The 23,286-nt window shown below is 37.7% G+C and overlaps 1 protein-coding gene across 3 annotated transcripts in view; it reads right to left on the bottom strand.

Annotated features, from left to right (window-relative positions):
- The window catches only part of LOC135176046 (adhesion G protein-coupled receptor A3-like), a 293,150-nt gene that overhangs the window by 185,530 nt on the left and 84,334 nt on the right, over positions 1–23,286 (bottom strand). The gene's annotated exons all lie outside the window — the stretch shown is intronic.

Below are 23,286 nucleotides of genomic sequence, written 5' to 3'. Positions count from 1 at the left end.
TCAGTGCAATTAGATAAGCAGGCCGAGGAGAGAAATGCTGTAAATTCTTAGAGAGCAAGTGTTCATCTTCTGATAATTTGCAATTCATACAGAACAACTGGTGCCCAGCAGTATCGCTGTTGTTTCTCAGACTGGCCACCTCCAGGATATTACAGCACATAAACTGCTTGACTCTGCCAAAGAATGGATGTATCAACAGCCACGTGGGTCATCTTACTTATGGTTTTTTTTATTCTACTGCAAAGGAAATGCACACTAAGTGAAAGTTTGTTCCCACCAGCTGTGGTTGTCCTCACCAGGACAAAATGTCATCCTAAAACGTTTAGTTTGTAGTAGGACATTTTTTAATTTCACAGCCAAAAGTAATATTTAAGAAGTCTGTATTTCAGTTGCCCTTTCTGCAGATCTTTTGAACACAATTGGAGAAATCTGTGTGTCATGTGCACTTTGTTTTAGTGATGATGATGAGTGATCTGTCCCTAACAGATTTCACTCAAGACTCTTAATGGTCAAGTTCAGGTAAGAGTCCTTAACAAAGTAGTAAAACATTTTGATTACTAAAGTACAAGATGTTTTGTCTTACACAGAAGATATTAGAGCTATCAAATCCACAGCAAACAAGGAAAGGCATTTTGATGGAAACAACCCTGCTCCATTTAAATAACTATAGTTATCCAGCTGTTTAAGTTGTAAAATCCCAACTATAAATGAGATTCAAGATAATCACTTCTATCCAGTTCAAAGTTTATGCTGCATAATCAGCAAGGTATGGCACACAGATATGATACATGCCAACATCTTATGCACAATAATTTTAGATTACCATTTCTTCTTTGTTCCAATTTGCTCTATATAGTGCTTTCATCATGACTATCTGTAGCACCTGATCTTGTGATGTTACTGAAAAAAAAGCAAAGGACCAGGAGAAGGTAGGAAATTTGAAACAAAACAAAAGGCTATGCTTTAAGTCTTTTTAAAATGTAAGCAATGCATACATGCTTACTTACTAGGAGTGCCTGTGATTAAATTACCTAACTGAAGTTAGAAACATTCACAGATCTGGGAAATATATTAAGAAAAATTTTCAGCCATGTAGGTCCAAAAATTAGTGGTTTCACTTCTCACTGTTTTTATCTTAGCTTACTTTAGATATTTCAAAGTTCCTTTTTTCCACTAATACACCATTATCCCTTCATTTAGTGAGTAAACTCAGTAAGATATGCTAACCTCAGTACCACACAAATACAATGGTTATTAGAAGAACATGTTTAAAACACATCAGCTGTTTCAGTTCTCTAGTACTGCTGTCAATTTTAAACAGTGCCACATGTCTGCATGCAAACTCAAGCGTATGCACTACAGGGTATTGTTCAGTCCTATTTGCTGATGCCACAAGGGCAGTCTCTCACTCACTGCTAAGTTAGTAAAAAGCATAAAGCCCAGAAGTAGCTGTACTGCTACCATGCAGTACAGAGGTAAGAATGCCTGTACTGTCTAGGAAAGAGCCCATGAAATTCCCTGCAGTCTTGAGAACACAGAAATATGAGCCAGCTGCAAGGGAAGAAAAGGTGCCACATAGGAGGGTAAGAAAGAAAGGGAAGTGTTAGTTCAGGAGACTGATAGTGGCACCAGAAAGAGGAAGAGCTTGGGCAAGGATACTGATGGTGATTTGAGCCTTCATAAGAAAGTTGCACAAGCTAAGCTTTGTCCTTTCTCCTGGAAATCACATATGCAAAATAATGGCAGAAACAGACACTAAGGTTGGTGCTTGCACTGATTCTTATCTGGCAAAGCACACAATAACCCCACGGACAGAGAAGAATCAGGCTACAGTCATCCTCATGCATTCTGCACTTCTCCCTATTCCCTGGGCCAGGCAAAGCTGTTTCTTTCCTTGCTTTGCTCCATTCCCTTTCACTGGATTTCGATGACAGTGGTTGTAGCTGATTTAATCACAAATTAAATACAGAGGATGCTGCTTGCCATCATGAAAATGCTTTCTAAGAACTGGAAAAGGCTTTGGGGTTTGGTTTTTTTTTTTTTAATTTTATGGTCAAACATTTTTATCTTAGTTCCCTGGTACCAGCATCAGCTAATAACATTTCTTCTGCCTCATCTTCTCAGCAAGTTGTGACAATTCCTTCAACTCCAAATTTTCCACACTTTCTCATAAACAAAGCTGTTTATACAAAACTTCTGCAATCTCTTCTCCAGCATCCCATAAACTCACAAAGATAAGCCAGTAGGTCTGGTAAAAGTTAATCTACACAAGTATATTTTCCTTTGATGGTTTAGGATTTTTGCTGTGTGGGTGAGCCAAAAGCCTCTTTTTTTTTTTAACCTTTGAATATTCAACAATAAACAGTTTGGTCTACTCTGTTTCTTTTCACATCAAACACCAGAGCTTTGATTTCTCTAGACAGCACTACTGACAATATCCTCATGAAGGAAATGAAGACCCTTTCGCTTGTTCAGTAGTAACTGCTCAGGCTGAAAGACATTCTCTAACTTGCAGAAGTGAGGCCAGTGGAGAAGACTGAAAGGACACTGCTCTCACACATCAACTTCTGTATTTTTAAAAAGACAAACCCAAACAACTAAAACAAACAAACAAACAAACCACAAACCAACCAAACAAAAAACCAAATCAAACTCAAAACCAACATAAGCCAAACAAAAAAAATCCACTAAACAATCCAACACTCCCAATCCATTGCATCTATGCTGATTTACCACAGGCTTTACTTTGGGACACATTTAAAACAGCTTAGAAATGTAATTCAAAGCAAATATCCACATTTTAGACAGAGAAAACTGACAGTTGTAATCATTAATCTTTATATCAATTGCACATATTACGTGTTAACTGAAAATTTATCTCAGTGCTCTGCAAGTTTTAATTAGGTGAACTGATCAACTCTTATAGCCAGCAGTAGTAAAAGGTCGCAAGATAAACAGAAGTCAATATGGGTGGCAAACTGTTGGCAGGTGAATTTTAATGCTAGTCAAAATAACCAAGTAGACAAAAGGTCTCCCATTTGCTGAAGTTCTCTGTTTTTTAGTTTATGGAAGCTTCTCTGTTTCCCCATAACTTGTAATCACATGGAAGAAACAGCATAATCCCAAATCATCATCTAAAGACAGAAAAAAAGCCAGTTTAATGTTGGTAGAAAGCAGATCATCTCAAGGAAAAGTGTCTATCAGCTGCACTGTCCAAAAAAAGACATCTGGTCTCCCTCTTTTGGAAATTACATTTAACTTAGGTAGGTCATTTTAGTAAGGATAGTCTCAGAAAATTGCAGATGATTATACTACCACAATTCTGGTTCTAAGTAATTAGTATTATTCTGTAACGTTTCCATATACTTCTGCCCTAACAAAATAGGTGCTTTCTTCCTTACCCTCCATGAAGACTAAAACACAATTAAAATAAATGATCAAAACTACTAATCATTTCCAAGTCTTCCCTTTCCCCCTCACTTGTATTTTTTTTCAAAATTACTTGAATTAAAACATTAAATTAGCTTCTTCATTTTCTATTTTAGCAGACAGTTCATAATACCAACTATCAAATTTCACTAAGCTAAATAAAGAAACCAGAGTAAATTTGGTTGTGTGTTTACATTTTTCCCCCCAGAGCTGCTGCTGAGGTTTGGCAAAAGGTCATAATCCAAGGCATGCCAAACAGCAGCCTGGCCCGGGCCACACACATACATATATATCAGGCAAGGGATTCTATCGATAACCAAAAGTAAGAGAAGAGAGAAGGAACCCCAGTAACATATTACTGAATGACCACAGTATGACTAGTTGAAGCCCAGAAAGAAATAATTTTCTAACTAACAGTTATGGTTTTGCATCATTTCTGATGCAGCATTTTAAACTTTAAAGTATGTATTCTGAAGCTGAATGACGTGTCATTAGTGGTGTGGCTGTATATATATATTTAGTGACATGATCTGAAAATAAATCAAAACCAAGGTACTTGTACTAGGACAGATAGATGGAAACTATGTGAAGATAGCTGCAGTTATAGCAACTGCAGCACTTACATTAAGGCAACACAAACATAAAATTCTACAATATTCATTGAAATATCTTACTCTTAATTTTATTTCCCTTGCTAGACACATTTGTTGCGCACTATTCTGTTGTCAACTAGACCTGCATAAAATAACAACACAGAATGGATTACATCATTAAAATTTAATCTCAAATGGCTACAACAGTTGACAAAGGAGATTTTCCTTTTCACTTACAAGTCTGAACTTACATAAATGACCTATAGTAACCATTAAGCACTGTACATAGATAATTTGTCTGTATATGCACATAATAGTTCCACAGGTAAAAACACTCATGGATTCTTTTAGTAAATATCACAAGCTGCAGGGATTTTGTGTTTGAAATATTCCCTTCCTGATAGGTTAGTTAAGAGGTAAATTAAACAAGAGGACGAGGCTACTAACAGGACTTTACAAGAACATTTAATAGCTACTCCAGGCCTCTCAGCTATTAGATACTTTGTGTAGTCAAATACATGATTATCTACACGTGTTCTTGAGATTTGTGATGCTTCAACTTCACAGCATGCACTAACACAGTATAAAACATTGTAGGTGACAAAGTAATGTATTACATACAGTCCATTAATAAAAGAATCAATTTATCTTAAACTACATTCTGACATTTGGGGCATTTTGTACCAACATCTATGGCTTCAGACACTGCAGATTCTTCCCCCCACTTACAATATACGTGTAGATATTTTGAATATATATTCACAAGAATAACATTCAACTAATTCCAATACTTTGTTCAAATTCCTGACATCAATACATCTTTCATAAAAAATTATAGCTTGTACCAAGAGGACATCTGTGTTTAGAAAGCTGTCATTATGGTGCTGCAAACTTTCCAAAAAAGCTCTGAGAAGAGCAATCAGTTGTTGAGTAGATGCCAAATACCAGTGAAATATGACTGACTTGCCACATTTTGAACATTACTATGAAACAGTAGCAGAAAAAAAAACCCCAAGAACAACCAAAAACCTCTTCTACTTCTTTCTCATGCAAAATGCTCCAGCTAAACTAAATAGCACCTTTGACCAAGAAATTAATGCAGACTTGGGACACTTTTGAAACATCATTATGATCACAACAGTGAGAAAAGGGCATAGCCAATGACAAAAGCTACAGTTTAGCACCTAACTTGCAGCCACATAGAGATTATTAGAGGTAACAGGCTTGGATACAGGAGCAAAGAATTAAAACATTATAGGTAGAACACATATTAAGAGATTTCAAAGAGGCCCATCTGTTCAGTACCTAGATGGAGGCAGGGATGCATTATTATACTTTGATGGCCAGGATATCATCAAAACTTATTTTCATCTTCAATATTGGTGCATTCATTGCTGGTCACACAGTACAGACCACGAGGAAGGCAGGTTAAGCACTATCAATTACCCAGTACCATCATCGACAACATAAGCACTCCCCTGAAACTCAGAGCTCTTGTTTTATTGGGGGTCTTTTTAAGACAGTGGATATTCAATCTCCTTTCCAGAATCAGAAAAGCTATGTCTGCATTGCTGTTAAGTTTCAAGACATAAATACTTTTAGATTAGTCCCACAAGATAACAAACATAAACACACACATAAACATTGTCCGTAATTGCCCGATAATTGTCTTTTTGCAGACACAGAGGCTACAGCTCTTCCATTTGTTTAGCATGTTTGTGCATGTTGATTATGCATCTTCCTTTAACCTTTTTTAATCCAAGCCATTTCTGGTTGGATTACTTAAAACAATGGACCCTAAGGACTGGACAGAAAAAAAAATAGCTGCTGGCTGTTCAAGGTACTAATGAAAGACTGGAAGTTTCAAACCAGTTACTTGATAGCAACAATGACACAGAACAATAGAAAGGTCATCACATTTGTTTTTTGACTTAAAAATGGTGACTCGCTCACACCAAATGTAGTGTGGTCATTTGGCAGTTACTATTTAGGAACATGCCTAAAAACGTTAAAACAAAGTGCCAATAATGGCAGCTGAGACAAAGCAGATACAGGCCTTATGGCCATTTGCTCGCTCAAAGTATCCCACGGAATGCTACAATGTATTTCAATTAAATCATAACAACCGTAGAGCAAGAATGTGAGGCTCGGGGATTTTAATTGAAAGAGCAATATGGCAGATAAAAAATTAAAAAGAGTAAAAGGACTTGGTAAAGTCAGACAAACTTTCACTGCAACTTTTCCGTTGATAAATTTTTCTACACGTATATATTAGATGAAGATTTTACAAAATCAAGGTATCCACTATAAACTCAAATTTCACTCTATACCATCAACCAACCAAAATCTGGCATGAGGATGGAAAGACATTTGGTACCTGCCTTTAGGTTACCATTTAGTCATTGATAACACAAAATGTATTTTTTATGTAAAAGCCACCTATGCTTTCCAGACTTTTTTTTCCCCCTCAGTCCGTTTTCAAGAAAAAAAAATGAGCATAATATCCAAATTCCTGCATACACAACTGTTCCTATGGTTTGTTGCCTTTTTTTCCTCTGGAAAATGCCACAGAATCAGATGGTAAGGTCATGTTAGTTGTGCGAGTCATTTCCTACATAGGTGCAAAAGCACATGCTTGGCAGTTGTAACTTGAGGAGCCGAGATGGGGTGGCTATGCTGTCCCGCAGAAGGAGTCCTGTGCATCAGTGCTGAAACAAGTCAGAAGGGTCAGAAGTAACAAACGCCAAGAAAAGCACATAAAGCGGATTGCAGCGTCCACAGCTTTGCAGGCAGCTCTGCAGTGCCAGCAAAAAATACCTCTATGAGCGTTAGCAATCATGCCCTGGTGCACAGCAATAGGTTTGGCATAACCTTGATTACAATAGCAGAGATTGTGTCTATCTATAACTATGTAGAGCAGTGATGAGTAGAGAAACATTTGGTGGCAGAAAAGAGCCAGAGGCTTCCTTAATTTCTGCACCCATTGGAGGCTTCTCTCTGTGTGCATGCCTAGAAGGCATTTATGTATCACTTAAGTTTCTGGCCAGTGCTCCACTCCTTTTGAAACAAAGGCCAACCACTGGGGAAAAGAAGAAATCAAAGGAGAAAAAAAAAAAAAAAAAAAAAAAAAAAAAAACCAAATAAAAATCAGTTCTGAACTGAATTCCAACCTGTGAGAAAACTGTTTGCAAAGACAGTGGAAACAGTAGGGGGAAATGTATCTTCCACCATTTTTTGTCTGGTTGTTTTCTTAATGAAATAGAGAGAGTAACCCAAATTTAAAACATAGAAAGACATCTAAAAAGTGACTGAAAAGCACTTTCTACTGAGAAAGGTTTAAACTCCAACGCAGGAATTGTTACACCACATATTAAGACCACACTTATTTGCCTGTTCCTGATTTCTAGCAATATTCTTACTCCAATTTTCAAAACCCGGAGAGTTACCATTTCAGAAATGAAATATTGGAACTTTATCCAGGGTTTTCAGAAGTGCATCTTCCATAATAAATTAAAGATAGTAAAATAGGGAGATTTGAATTTTTACACCAAATTATCAGAAGTATTAGAATGTGTTTTGTTAGCAATGAGGACCATAAAATATATAAACAATTGTATCTTGGAACTTTGGGTGTCTTGGTTTGGGGTTTTGATTTTTGCGGGGTTTTTTTAGATTAAATGTTTGATTCTTTTTCTTGTACAAAAACAGTTCTTCATTTCTGAACTTCGTAGAAATATTTGCTTCACCAGCTTAAAACACCCAAACTAAAGAAGAATTCCACCTTGAGCTGTAAAAGAAAGATAAGCATCTGCAGATGGCCCACAAATTAGCTTAGAGTAGTTTTGAGCCAAAAATAGGATAGTTTACTACTGAAGAGTAAATAAAATATGAATAATCTTTCCTATAATGTTTATTTTGATGCAGTGTTTTTGTAAGACAGAAGTAGAACACTTCTAAAAATAAGGTGATTCAATTATGTCAAAGCAGAACTCCATCTGTCTGTCTGCTTACTATTTCTATGTAATCTCATTAAAAGAGTAAGAATCTTAATTAATGATACCACAAAGAACATAGTCACTGATGGTATACTGAATCCCAATGGACCTGCAGTCATCACTTAGCTTTTGCTGGACAGGAAAACCCTGCAATAACCTTCACTCATCTCCAGGAACAGACTCAAAGCCATTCTTCCTATTTATCTGAGTCAGAGCCATGCCCAGATACATTCCAGCATCACCTAGTGCAGGAAGCCTTTTCCAGTCGAGAGGAGAAAAATTAGAGACCATTTGAACACTTAATTCAGCTAATGTTAGAGGGAACATTAATTACACAGAAATCCTGTCAATTTAAACTGTCAATAAGAAGTGCTTTAAGGATAACAGAGGAGAACTGTCTATAAGCAGCTCAGAGGAATTAAATCTTGGTGAAAGGCTAGTCTGGGAATCCTTTTCCAGAAGCCTCTGCTATTGCACAAACTGGAGCTCTGGTAATAAGTCAGACAAATTTAAATAATGTAAACAACAACCACATGTGCCAATGAAGAGAACTGTCTTCTCCTACAGAAATTAGGGTTAATGAGAATCCTCTTCAACAATTCTAAAAAATTCCTTTGAATATTTTCACTGCAATATTTATACATTTGCACTTTCCTCCAGGTACTTGCCAGAAATTATTTTCTGTTAAAATTTCATATGACATATGAATGATAGAGAAGGATGAAAAGTAAAAGACACAAGAGGATATGTATAAATGTACCGTTTCTGTAGCCTTTAAACTGAGCACTTTATATGCTATACAAGGAATATATTGTGAGATTTTTGAAGTACATATTACTCTAAATTAATTATTTCCTTTACCTCAGAATTGTCAGATGGATAGCAGCTTCAGGCCAAATCTCTCCTGAGTTGGCTTGAAATTTACAGCTTGTCCCTGCTAGTGTCACTTGGAATGTTCTTTTGCAATGACCTCCGTGGGTTTTTCAACTTTTATTTTTTTTAAAAAATATTTATTTTTGTTTATATATATATATATGTCTCAGTTATTCAGCTCTACAAAAATGCAAAGATTACTTTAAAAATAAATAAATAAAATCAACACTGCCATAATAACACAAAATAGTAGCTGGGGCCACAGGAACACTCACAGGCCTTCAAGCTCTGAAAGCATACCCAAAAAATGGGGAAAAAAACCCCAAATACAAAACAGGAGAAGCAGCATAGGAAAAGAATGCAGGGAAAAAAGGAGTATGTTATTGTTAGAGAAAATTATTGCTACCGCATCGTGTAATAAAACTTCTTTTCACAGCTTGTTCGTTTCATACATTCTTTGCAGCATCTCTTATCCTACCTGCTTCACCTAAGCCTCTACGAAACAGCACCTTGTTTCCAGTCTTCCCATGTAAGATCAGGGACTCAGCTATTCTCTCCCACACATAATTAAGTGAATTTGACAACAAAACTTCATTAAGTCATGAAGGGGCAGAAAAACTTGCAGCTCCTTTGGGGAGCCGCAACCCAATCTCTGTTCCCTGCTTAGTCAGCTGTGTCATGCTGGTTTCCTAATTGGTTATTTTATTTGCAGTTAGTTGTGGAAGTGCATTAAGGACTGCATTCCTCAGTGAAGCACATATGTTACATTGAGATTAAAAGTATACAGTCAGGGGATTAATCAGCAATGGGTATCTCATTCTAAAGCTCAGAATCATGGCCATATATGATAAGTTCTAATGCCACTATTTTCCCTTCAAAAAAAACCTCTTAACCCTTTCCAGTGCTGCTAGATCTAGAAGTATCACAGAAGAATCTTTGGTGGCAGCAAAGGTGCTTTATGGTGGCTATTTTAACACATATATAAATGTGCACTTGATAACATTTGCTCAAAGGGTGACAGCATATGACACAAATCATCTGTAATCTTAATGACATCACTGTATAAAACATCAGATGAGTGTATTATACAGCTGAGATGTCTGACTGCACATCAGACTAACAGAACTATTTGTAGTCCTAATGGAAAACATGAACACAGATGCTCATAAATTCAATTAAATGACTTTCTGAAATGCTGCTACACTACATGTTACAGAAGTATAGATATTTTTTCCCCATTATTTAATCAGATCTATAAACTACCTTTACAAGTCAGTTTATATTCCTGTCATTTATGACTACTAATGTTGACTTTTTATGTAGACCACCTTATATATTTTTTTCTAATGGACAACGTCCCCATAAATCTATTCATGACTGTGCTATTCCAAAAATAATCTTACTTTCTAGTCTGTTTGTTCAACCACACAAGCAACTACACTGCAGCAAAATGATGACTTCACAAGTGCCCAGGAAAAATTCTTGTGAACACTGCACATTAAGAGGCATATAAAAATAATTCCACATAATATCAACTCCTATATCCAATAAATGCAACTAAATTAGCAGACTATTAGACTGTTCCAGGTCAGGAATACAGCTACAGCTTACCATGAGGAACTGGTACTGTATTTCACTGTACAGTTGCTTCATACTGACTGACCACACAGCAAAGATGCTTTTGCTTCTCAACTGACAGTAAAAGTGACTGCAAATTATGACCCTTCATTCCTACTTACAGTTATCTAATACAACTTTCTGTCACTGTTTATAAACAGTTTATTCATTTTTAACCAATAGTGTTTTCCCTTTATTTATTTCCTTGGCTAACATTGACATGCATTGAATTTCAAGCAGAAATTCCTTGCTTTTACCACATTCTGCACATTCTGTATTCAGGCATCAGAAGCTGTAATAAATGTGAAGATATCTTTCTATTATTATATTATTAAAATATTTCCCTGGGATTATGCTTAATTTTATTTATATATATATATATATATATATATATATATTCTATTCACTCCTCCCACTTTGAAGCCTGGAAAGCTAAATACAGTATGTTTTGCCATTTCAAAAATGGATGAATCCAGTACCTACTCATAAAACACATCACAGTACTTAACTGTTTTCTAAATAACTTGCAGCTAACCCCAAACTTCTTAGTATTTTTATCCATTGCAGATTATGATCATCACTTGCAACCATACCATGACTCTGATTAAACAATGCTAATGACTTAATCCTATTTAGATACTAGGATAATTGCTGTAATATAAATTACTATATAAAGGCAAAAAGTGTCTTAATTATATAAGAGATATAAAGAACACAAAGATAATTACTGTTTCACCAGTAAAATATGATAGCATGGAGAACTCTTCCCAGTATTTGACTTACATGTTATATCCAATTTTAATAATTGCAGAAGTACTGATCAAGTCACATTAGACCTTGTATTACAAATGTCTCCTGCATCTTTCATGAAGGAAATGTTCACAGATGAGGCTTTATTAGTCCTGCATAAACTACTACCATCTATCAACAGGACTAGACTTTCACATCCTTCCTTTCCAAGTCTCAAATAATACAATCAACAGAGCAACATCCATCTGGAGAAATTTTAGAAAGCATTGTAATACTTATTTTGTTTTCATTGCAAAATCATGTGACAAAATATTTACTGCTTAGTATGCAGTTTGTATTGCAGTATATAAACCTCTCAACTGGTCTTCTGTAAAAGCATCTCTCCTGAACAACTACTTTCCTTGTCAAGAAAAGTAAACCTCACTCTAGACTCTGCTGTGTCTCTGTCTTCAAAAACACTAAAATATTTCTTCCTGTTGGAGAGATCTATGAATGGGGATACAATGCTGTTTCAAACCAGCATTCTCTTCTAAGTTGCCATTTTTTAAGCAATCTCAAACCTTCCGAGCTGAAAACCAACTGACAACTCCTGCTGCGCTTCACGCTTATTTCAGTTCTAGGTAACTGTGAAATAGCAGAATCTGACCTTTTTATTAAAAGATGACTGTGAACCTCCTAAACTGGTTTAATGTGAAACTGGTTTGTTGGGGAGCAGGTCACTCTGACTTCTCTAAGGTCAATATCCTATTTTTAATTCATCCTTTCCCAAGGACCTCTGCAAATAACTCTGTTCAACAGGTTAGCAACAGCTGCCAGAGAGCTCAATAAATAATGTATATGACATTCTTTGGAGATTGTTACTTTTTTAAGTGTTTATTTAGCCAGTATTGAGACCTTAAAAATATTCTATTGCATTTATGCAAGCAGTGTCAGTAAAGAACATTGGGACACAGCAAGTTAAACCATATTACGTATTCAGAAACAGGAGAACAAAACTTTCCTGAAATAAAAAGCAAGACTGGATTATCTCGTCTTTAATCAATTGACCCAAATGGCAGAAATAATTTTCAACACTTAAATGCTTAAAGTGTATAAAACTCAGAAATCACTTAATGCCTAGCAGAGCTACAGTACACATACTGGCCACCTGAAGCATGACAGAAAAAGTGTTGGCCCAGGTCCAAAAAAGCACTTAGGCTGAGTAAAGTGAAGCTTAAGTGGAACATTGATACTAAAACCTAGAGTGTAATTCACAGCCCCCTCTTCATTTCCTACAAGTCAGAATGGCTGAAGGTATCTTAGTCTGCTTTGTAAGTTCCTAAAGTGGAGAAACGGTGCTGGACATGCCAGGCACCTCAGAGTTGGTCTTGAACAAAAGCTATTTGGGATTTTCAGACAAGACATGCACACACCATTGCTCTCTGTGGGCTCTCTAAGGGGGATACACTCAGTAAATCTACAAAATAAAAAGCACAGCTCATCATCCCAGAAAACCAGAAAGGGTGAGGAAGTGTTGTCATCCATCTTTTCTAAAACAACCTAGCAATTAGAGCTGAGGAAATGAAAGTCACTGTTTCAGTACCATCCTCTCCCAGAATGGATATATTCCTCCACTTAAGACACACGTGAGTTGGAGAAACAGGTGGGAGCCTCTGTTCCCCTAAACTAGTATTTCTTTATTTTATCAAATGAATGTTTATAGCAAAATCCATTTTCTTCTTGTTGATGAAACACCCTTGGCACTTGACCACTTCTGTTTTTTTCTTTCTTGACTGCATATTGGCACAGTTCCATTTCAGCAAAACCCACATCCTGCCTAAGGGCTTTCCCACAGAGGTAGAAAACGCATGATGCATTCAGGCTAAAGAGGCTGGACCAGAGTCCTCTTCCCAAGCAGCTACTCCAACCAGTATGCTGGTACTGGTACATAAAGAACAAAAGCACAACTATTTTCATTTAGGACCATGTTTCAAAAGAAAATACAGTCAGTTGTGTGTCTGTAAAGAGGAACAACATCAGAAGAAGCATTAGGTTGCAAACATCAGCCCCATCAAGACTTCTAACTTAAGGCTGCCCAGGGAAAGGTCATTACAAGCCCCAGTAATTCTGCAAGCCCAACAAGTGCCTGTTTAAGCCCTCAGCATAATGGCTGGCTTGGATCCTCTTCTTACACACCTAAACCTCTCTGCTCGCTGTGTGAAGAGCTTAGGCCTCCTAAGAATAGACGAGAACTACATTTTGAAACTTAAATATCTGTGCTATGCATGACAGTGCTGAGAACCACTTACTGTATCTTGCTGCTGATGGGAGCCTCAGTGACTTCCTCAGCTAGCCAGCTGCTAAATTTTCTCTTTAAGGGCTGTATGTATTATTAACTACCCATTTGGCTGACATTTAGTTTGGTTTTAGCTGTTTTCAGACAACTTTGAAATAGGCCAAGCCCAGAATCAACTCTCTCTTCAATCCAGCAAGCAAAAACCAAACAAGACAGTAGCAGCAAACCAGAGCAGAGAGCATAATTAATGTGACACACGCTCCCTTCCAATGCAGAGAGCTAAGGTATGTGTTTGGGATTGCAACTCAAATCTCTAAGAAGTAATGGCATAGTGCAATACCCCTAAGAATCACTGCAGGCAATACTTTGAAAACCACTTGCTCTTCTTAATTTTAAAAAGTCATGGAGCATAAGGGTAAATATGATTCTACATTTTCTTTCCCATACAAAGCATTTCAAAGATATACACTCTACACATATTTCACTCATATCAGCGACAAGGAAGGGATAAGTGGTGGGAAAGGGCAACTCAGTCAAAAAATGTCACCCTATATCTGTCTCCCACTCACAGCACAGTCAACCAATTCTCCAAAACCTCATCACAGTGCCCAGCTCATTAAATTCAGCTGAAAGATGAGAACCGTCCTGCACCATTAAGTGTGCACAGTTTGTGTTTACCAGCAAGAACAGTGTAAGTAGTGTTGTTTACAACAGCCCCTGTAATACGGAACCATTCTTGTTGGCAGCTTTGACAATTTATCTATTCATATCAAAGCGAAACAGAGGCTGCTCTAAAACTATTGCTCCTTGTCCTAACGGAAAAAGAAGAATACTAAAAACTATCATAGTGAAATCTCTGTTGCCAGCAAAAGGTCATTGATTCAACAGACAAACAACCTAGTGTTAATGATTTAACAAAACATTTTTCACTCAGATTACATGCTCATCCATCAATACGCAATACTTTTCACATCAGGAAAACAATTTCCCTGTAAAAAAACACTTACAAAGAGCTGGGTGCAAATCAAATATGATGTTCAGTCATGCTTTTACCTAAAGAAATCAGTGAAAAACAGAATGAAAGAAAAGTATGTTGCCATTGTTTGGAAGTAAACTCATTAATGGAAGAACTAAAAGTGAGTAATTAGTATAATTTGTTCAGCAGCCTTTTGATCCGAATGGGCTGCCCAGGGAGGTGGTGGAGGCACCGTCCTTGGAGGTCTTCAAGAAAAGACTGGATGAGGCACTTAGTGCCATGGTCTAGTTGACTGGATAGGGCTGGGTGATAGCTTGGACTGGATGATCTTGGAGGTCTCTTCCAACCTGGTTGATTCTATGAATAGAGATATATTGAGGCAAGCTTACAGGCCTGGACTTCTTCACTCCTTTGTCTGTTTTTTTGAGTGTATATGCGCATGAGGGAGAGAAGCTAAGATCTTAACTTCAGGTAAGCTGACCATGACATTCCTGTCAAGTAGCATATGAAGTAAAATAAACATTACACACTATGGCAATCATTTTAAGAGAAATGAAACTCACTCAAAAACCAAAACAGCAAAAAGCAGTTAAGACTCTTCCTCTAACTTTGAAAATAAAGGCTATCTGGCTCGAGAAAAATCTGCTCCTGAAATTGGCAGCATAATAATTAGAAAAAAAGTATATGCACATATCTGACAGGTGACAGAACACTGGAACAGGCTGCCCAGAGGGGTTGTAGAGTCTCCCTCTCGGGAGATATTAAAAACCCGCTGTGATGGTTTGGGTGTTCCCCACCCCCCCCACACTTTAGAAATCACCCAGACTAGACTCAGACGGCTCTGGAAATTGAACGAAGCTTATTATTTACAGCTAGCACAATATGCAGGCAGATATTTACAGTGTATACAGTTGTATACAGAAATATACAAGGTAAAAGGTAATACAGAGACACAACTCCCCTCCCAGAAACCTGAGTCCCCAGGAGGGGCTCCCAACCACCCCTGCACCTTCCCCCTACCCCTCCCAACCTTACCCCAGTCCCAAGGAAGAATGGAGGATCGGCCAGGGGGTTAGGAAGCAAAGTGGATTAGTCAAAGAAACAAAAGGTGAGGTTAGAGAGAGATGCAGCTTGGAACTCCCCAGCAGGAGAAGTGGTTGTGCCTTATCTATGTTTTGATTCTTATTCTTATACAACTCAGTAAGCCAATGAGTGAGGTAGACAGCAGCCTTGTTTTCCTTCCACAGCCTATAATCTAGTCCTTCTCACCAAAACATTCTAGCTAGGCTCAAACAAGCACACCTGCCTGGATGCATTCCTGTATGATCTGCTATAGGTAGGTGATCCTGCTCTTGCAGGAGGGTTAGACTGGCTGATCTTTTGAGGTTCCTTCCAGCCCCTGACATTCTGTGATCTGTTACTGAAGGTACAGACAACAAAATGAGAAGCTATCTACCTGGAAGCCTCAAAACAAAACACCCCCCCACATTTTCTGAAACAAACAAACCAAAAGCCTATTGATAGATATGTGTTAACAACATAGTCACCTCAAATGCAAGCTCCACAGTATTTAACAATTTTATTGAAGTATTCTGCACTATTTCTAATAATTTACAATATATTATGCCTTTTTTTCAAGCAACTAAAGTACAAATTATTTATCAAAACATGCACAGTCAACAAATGAAAATGAGAATGGAAATGTTTCTGTGCAGGCTTCAAAAAGTACTTTGCAGATAAAGTCAAAATCTACAATTTAAAATTTAGCAAAAGCCATCATCATCAGAGAAATTGAGCAGTTTTAGTTGCAGTCACATATGTGTTTCTCCATAATTGACAATTGCAACACACTTGTTTATTTTTTATGAAATAGAAGATTTATGGTGTATTTAACTATTCATTTTGTAGCCTTCAAGTGCTGTCTTGGTGACTGCTGCTATTAAAAACTATGAGTTGAACACTGAAAATGTTGACAGGTGAAGTTTGCCTTTTTGGTTATGTTTTAAATGAAGGCTTTCTCAGGTACAGTAGAGAAAAATTATGAAAGTCTTTCTAACTTAGAATCAATACAAGGCATGGGTGACTGATCCAAAACAATGTCATGTAGGTGGCATAAACTGAAAATCATTCCATGACATACCCCTTACGAGTGCAGAGTGCAACAGAATTAAGTAATTCAGAAAAGTGATTTCCATACAAGAGTAGACTCTGAACTGAACTGTGCACACATTTCAGTAGAGCATTTAAAGTGTCTCACAGCAAGATACCAGAAATAAACATCTACCTGTGATTTCCCACATTTTTAATTTGATTCTATCTCCAATGTGTGAATCATTCAAGTGGTATATCTGTGCAGTTCATCTATAAACTTGTCAACATTTGAATCATAGATCAACCAGGTTGGAAGAGACCTCCAAGATCAGCCAGCCCAACCTAGCACCCAGACTCAGCCAGTCAGTTAGACCATGGCACTAAAGGCCCCATCCAGTCTTTTCTTGAACACCTCCAGAGATGCTGATTCCACCACCTCCCTGGGCAGCCCATTCCAATGCCAATCACTCTCTCTGGCAAGAACTTCCTCCTAACATCCAGCCTATACTTCCCCCGGCACAACTTGAGACTGTGTCCCCTTATTATATTGATGGGTGCCTGAGAGAAGAGACCAACCCCCACCTGGCTACAGCCTCCCTTTTGGTAGTTGTGGACAGCAATAAAGTTCCCCCTGAAATCTCCCCCTCCCCCCCCAGGAGGCTCAGGGGGGACCCTGAGCCTCCTCTTCTCCAGGCTAAACACCCCCAGCTCCCTCAGCCTCTCCTCATAGGGTTTGTGTTCTAGGCCTTTCACCAGCTTTGTTGTCTTTCTCTGGACACATTCCAGTAACTCAACATCTCTCTTGAATTGAGTGGCCCAGAACTAGACACAGTAAGTTGTTACTCTTAGTCTACTAACACGCTGGGTTAGTACTAAACTTGTCTAAGTCAACTACTCAAAATGACAGCTATAATTATGACTAAGCACTGCTACATTCTACCAAACTGATAAATCCGGCCATTTTGAGATACTGAATAAAATACAAAGGCTGATATTCAGAATTATTTCAGCAGTTGTTTGTACTTTTGTATATTTTTGTCTCAATTACTTGTTTCTGGGAACAATAATAAGGGGGGAAAAAATAAAACAAACAAAGAAACAAAAGAGCCTCACCAAATAAGAAAATACTTCATATTTATCTTAAAGAACTCTCCAAAAAGTCCCATAAGGGCAGGAGCTCTTTTGTGCTGTGCAAGCATATTTTTTTCCATTCTGTATACATATAGAATGATTGGACATAAGCTCATCTGTATATAATCACTTGCAGGATCAGTCAGAGATGTTACATTCCCTGCACTAAAGTGGCCAGAATAAAATTCACAGGAGTTTCATCACTGACCACTGAAAGAGCAGGATGAAGTCAAAGAAATCCTCATCTGACAACTATTTCAAAAGCAGCAGAAATACAAAGTAGTAGCTGGCACAAAACGTAAATTAAACACGATTTAAACAACATGAAAATGGCCCAGATTGCTCTGCATGTGGGGAGTGCTCATTTTAGGCTAATTCTACAAACTATGAGCATTTGTCTGAGCACAGACTCTTCATGATACCGATTCCACTAAAAAGATCCTTCTCAGCCAATCTGTTCGTTCTGACTTAGCTAATGTATTTATGACACCAGTATTTAAGGATCTGCACAAGATTTATAGGCTAACACAGCATGAACTCTTGCCAGCAAAATCTTAATTACTTTCAGAAAAATGGAGAATGTGATGACTATGTTTATTGTTATAACCTTTTTCTTTTTGAACTAATCAAATACGGCTTAAATCATTCACTGGGAAGACAAAATATTCATAAAAGCTCTACAAGGCAGTAATTATTGAAGGAAGTATCAAAATTTTGCAGCTTTCCCAGTAGCAGAAAAAGCCTGTTCCGTTTCTGAAAAATAACCTGGCAGAGACCAGCATTTCTGGTATTTATAAACATCTGCAGTGTCACCCAGAAAACAGATAACTACTGTAGAGTGTATTATGATCCTTAGTACAGCTGCTACCATTTTTTCCCCCTAAACTTTAAAAACCATTTCAAAAAATACAAAGCATTTTAAATGGATTTCAAAGGCCTCTTTCTTCTTTTACATCAAATCACTCAGAAGAAGGATGTTTTCTTAAAAACAATCTGCTATCCAGGTCCACCCTCCCAGGCCCTTGGAGCTGTTCCCAAACTATCCCAAAGCACTAGCATTTCAGCAACTGGAATTACAATTTCTTTTTAATTGTCTGAGATCCTGCAGGCTTCTATCTGAGAACAAAGCATGCACATAAAGCACATTCTATGGCTATGATTCAAGTCCTTTTGAAAATAAATGATATAGTGAAACAATGATATGTTATATAAAGCAGTCTGACACTGGATGCTCAGCATTATACCAAATCATAGCCAAGTTAATTTCCCACCCATGCAATTGGACATACTAGAAGTGCAATAAAAACTTACACAAAGCAACTTTTTTATTATGTAGAACTCAAAGCATTTGGCTGAAGTCTGAAGGGACATTACTGTGAAGAAGAAAAGATGCAGCCTGTTTAGGAATGGGCAAATAAAATAACTAATCCAGTGGAATCATAGAATCAACCAGGTTGGAAGAGACCTCCAAGATCAACCAGTCCATCCCAGCACCCAGCCCTATCCAGTCAACTAGACCACGGCACTAAATGCCCCATCCAGTCTTTTCTTGAACACCTCCAGGGACAGCAACTCCACCACCTCCCTGGGCAGCCCATTCCAATGGCAAATCACTCTTTCTGAGAAGAACTTCCTCCTAACATCCAGCCTACATGCTTCCCCTAGCACAACTTGAGACTGTCCCCTTGTTCTATTGTCTGGGAGAAGAGACCAACCCCCACCTGGCTACAACCTCCCTTCAGGTAGTTGTAGACAGCAATAAAGTCCCCCCTAGCCTCCTCTTCTCTAGGCTAAACAACCCCAGCTCCCTGAAGAAGTCTGTCTGATGTTTGATAGGGATAGATTTTATTATTACAAGAACAAGAGAGTGTCTAGTGAAGCTCAAAGGCAATACATTTAAAGTTAACAAAAGGAAGCATTCTAACACAATATGGAATTAACCTACCATCTTATTACTGAGATACATCATCAAGGTCAGGAGCTTAGTATGATTCACTAAGAGAATTAGAAATTCAGAATTAGAATTATACATCTAATGAGGACATTCACATACACATCAGACAGGATTCCCAAGAACACATTATAAAAAGCAAAAAATGCCTTTTGTGGAATGCTTATTCTTTAATTGTCTTTTCTGAAGATTTGGTAATCTTCTTATACATGTGAGCTCAAATCCTGACTTAGTAACATCAATAACAGACACTATCTTTAGAGGAGTAGGATGCACATCTAGGATGCTCCAGAACTGGCAAAAATATTGGAAGAATTGCAAAGATCCTCTGATTTACAGCATAATTTAATTTCTCCTAATTATACCAGTAAAAGCTATAGTGTAAATGTTTTCAGGGCACTGTGAAACAGCTTAATGACAAGTAATTTTCTACCTAAATTACAGAATTAAGTTAAGCAAATTTAAACAATCTCTAAATAAAGTTTGGGTATTTGTAAATACAGAGTGCTTTTTCCATGCAGCCCTTCACCAGGAGTACTGAGGTACATCTCTTCCTTCACTTACCCCTCGCACCTAACGCTCTATCAGTTATTAACATCTTCTGTAACAGGCCAAATGGCTCAGCTATAGTGTAAACTTTGTGACAACTGATTTTGCCATTTAAAACAAGGATTTGAGCTGTTGTCCTTTTTGCTTTCTTTCTCAGAGCTCGCATGCGTTTCCCAGGCAATACAGAGAACATCACATTTATTAAATTAAGCCTCGAGCTTTCAGAAGACTTTACAAAAGGTTATGTTTGCAATTTTCAGTGTTTATTTTACTATGAAACCAACACATTCAGCAATAAGTCAGATTTATTGTGAAAATAAACACATTAGGACCTTATAAATAGCTGTTAGAAAAGTTCCGTATGGTCTGCCAAAAGCCCCAAATGATTGGTTCATGAACTTTTCCTCTGCATGCTCTAATGGCTTGAAAAAATTGTTTATTTTTGACTGGTTATGAATAGATGAGGATTATATTTCATCTACAGTCTCCATTAAAGTATCAGGATTTAGAAAACTTCCAAACTTTTAAGAAACTCCCATTAAAATAAATAAACTGTTGACAGCAGACATACAGAATGGAATGGCAAAGAGGAGTGTTGTTTTAAAACTGCATTTACACAACGAGTTTCTCAACTTACCTGATTATATCCCTGAAAAACAACCAAGAAATTAATCATTGCTCAAAGGTACTGCAAGATTTCAACTTTGGAATTCATCTAAATGCTTACTGCAATTGCTTCAGCAGGAGTTAATGCACAGAACTGCCTCTCTTTAAAGAAATATCTTACATTGTCTTATACTCCCAGGAAATACAGGAGTGTAGGAGTCTTCTGGTGAGAGGCTGCCCGCATATCTACCTGCGCATGATCCCTGCATCCTTTGGTATGCAATGCCCGCACAAATTGGCTTCCTAGGAATGACATTTTCTCCAGCTCTGATTTCCAAACCACTCAGTCCTTTTCAGATCTTTTCCAGCACACTGACTGCACATAGAGTCCAATCTGCTACCTCCAGAAACTGGGACGGAGAATTGTTCCTCTCAACTGCAGCCATCTTTCAACAACTGTGCAGAAAGATTGAAGCCCTCACCCTCAAACCTTAAAAGAATATCTGCAAAATTATATTTCTGTGATTCTGTAAGGATGAAATCAGCTGTCAATACTTTAATAAAGTGTATCTCAGCAGACACTGTGTTAAGGAAAGTCTTCTCAGTAGTGCTAAACATCAATAAAAGGGAGGGCCAGAAAATGTTTTTATTTCATTAAAAATGAAGACTTGACATTATTTTCCCATTCAACAAGAGAAAAATAAATTAGTTTCTCAATGTTTTTGAAGGAAATAAGAGAGATGGAGAACAGCTGAGAGCCCAGCAGGTAGGACAAGACTTGTGACAGGGAAGGGCCACCGCTGCACACAGAAAAGCAAATATTTAAATCTAGCACCTCTCTGATCTTAGGCAAATGCCTTGCCAGTTTTAATTCTCAAAACTGTTTCCTTTTTTTGTATGTATAAAGTAACTGCTAGCTGCACTTGATTGGTTCAGAAGATGACACTGGCAAGCCAGTTACCTTTGTCACAGCAGTAAGCCCCAGAGTCCCTGCAGCTCCAGCCCTTCAATTGCAACTGTCATCAGTATAAAAGATTTCAGTTCTAAATTAGAGAAAATACTCCTCCCTCAGTTTTGAAAGCAAATGGTGGACCCTAATGTCACCTGATACCCATCAGAAATTCCAACTATGGAAAAAAAACATGCAGCAAAATTCCTTCTAAGTGGGCAGAATCATCTCCTACATAAAAGGGTCTTTTCTGTTTCTGGGGGGTTTTTGGCTGCCTTCCCCCCCCCCTTACATTTACATGCTACAACAGATGTACAACATTTTGTATTAGTTTCTGCTTGAATGAATAATGGAGACATGAGCACTTGTATAAACAAGGAAAGGTATTTAATGAACATATTGTACACACTAAAAAGGCTGCCTTCTGTTGGAAGAGCATTGAATGCATTCTTCCAAGTGCATGATAATCCTATATTAATGATGCATAAATTTGCTATGAACTGGGCCAGGCATAATCTGTCGACTGCATTTTAAACACTGAATCAAACCTGATAATTGCTCATTTCAACATATTAAAAAAAAACACAAAACACCAAACCACCTAATAAAAAAGAAATAAAAATTAAAAATCCAGGCACTCTCGGAGAACAGAAGATGCCCAAAATGATAGCATAATTTGTACACAGTTTTTCATTAGAAATCATTTGTTGGTACTTCTATTTTGAAAATCCAAGCCTTCTTGTCCCAGATGAACGTGCTCCTCTAGGACTGCAATTTGTTTCATTGTGTTTTCATTCATTTTCATTCTCTTCATGGGCAACAGTGACATTTGAAAAACCAAAAGAAAAGGACAGAGTAGTTGGAACCTCATATTTACAGCATATTTATAGCATTTGGCAGGCTGGACAGAGTTTTCTGAAAGATATTATTAGATTTGCCAGTGAGTGTCCTGCTGCTTTTTCAGGACTCTGTGGGTTCAGCCAATGAAGGCAAGTCCTGAGGCTTTAAATGACTGACTGCAGACAGACTCAAGTGAAGCACTTTAACTTGCAATGTATCAGGAGCACCAGAACTACCAGACAGGATGAGACTAGAAATCCATCCAGTCAAGAGTCCTGTGACCAGTAGTGGAAACTCATAATGAAGGGTTATAAGGAACAGAGTGATGCCTCTCACATCTACTTCTCCAGCTTTGAGCTGGACGTACCACACGCACTTCATCATCAGTCAACAACTGAAAGGAGACAGCAGTGCACCCTTCCAATACAGAGATTAAACAAACAGCATGCTGACATGATGACACAGAGCTGAGTAATGCAATGAGAGGTTGCTGTGACTTTTCTCGTGGTTACTGGGAAGTCAGAAGTATGGCAATGAGCACAGTAGATGAGTGCCACACTATCCCACTGAAGTGAATACCAGCATTTCAGACCCACAGCATGCATGGAGCTGTACAGAGGACTTTTCCAGCTCTGGAGCACCAGATTCATAGATAAGTGAG

The sequence above is a fragment of the Pogoniulus pusillus genome, chromosome 6 (assembly GCF_015220805.1).
Source record: "Pogoniulus pusillus isolate bPogPus1 chromosome 6, bPogPus1.pri, whole genome shotgun sequence".
Lineage (NCBI taxonomy): Eukaryota > Metazoa > Chordata > Aves > Piciformes > Lybiidae > Pogoniulus > Pogoniulus pusillus.
Note: the sequence above shows the minus strand (reverse complement) of the source record. Positions and strands in the feature narration are given on the sequence as shown.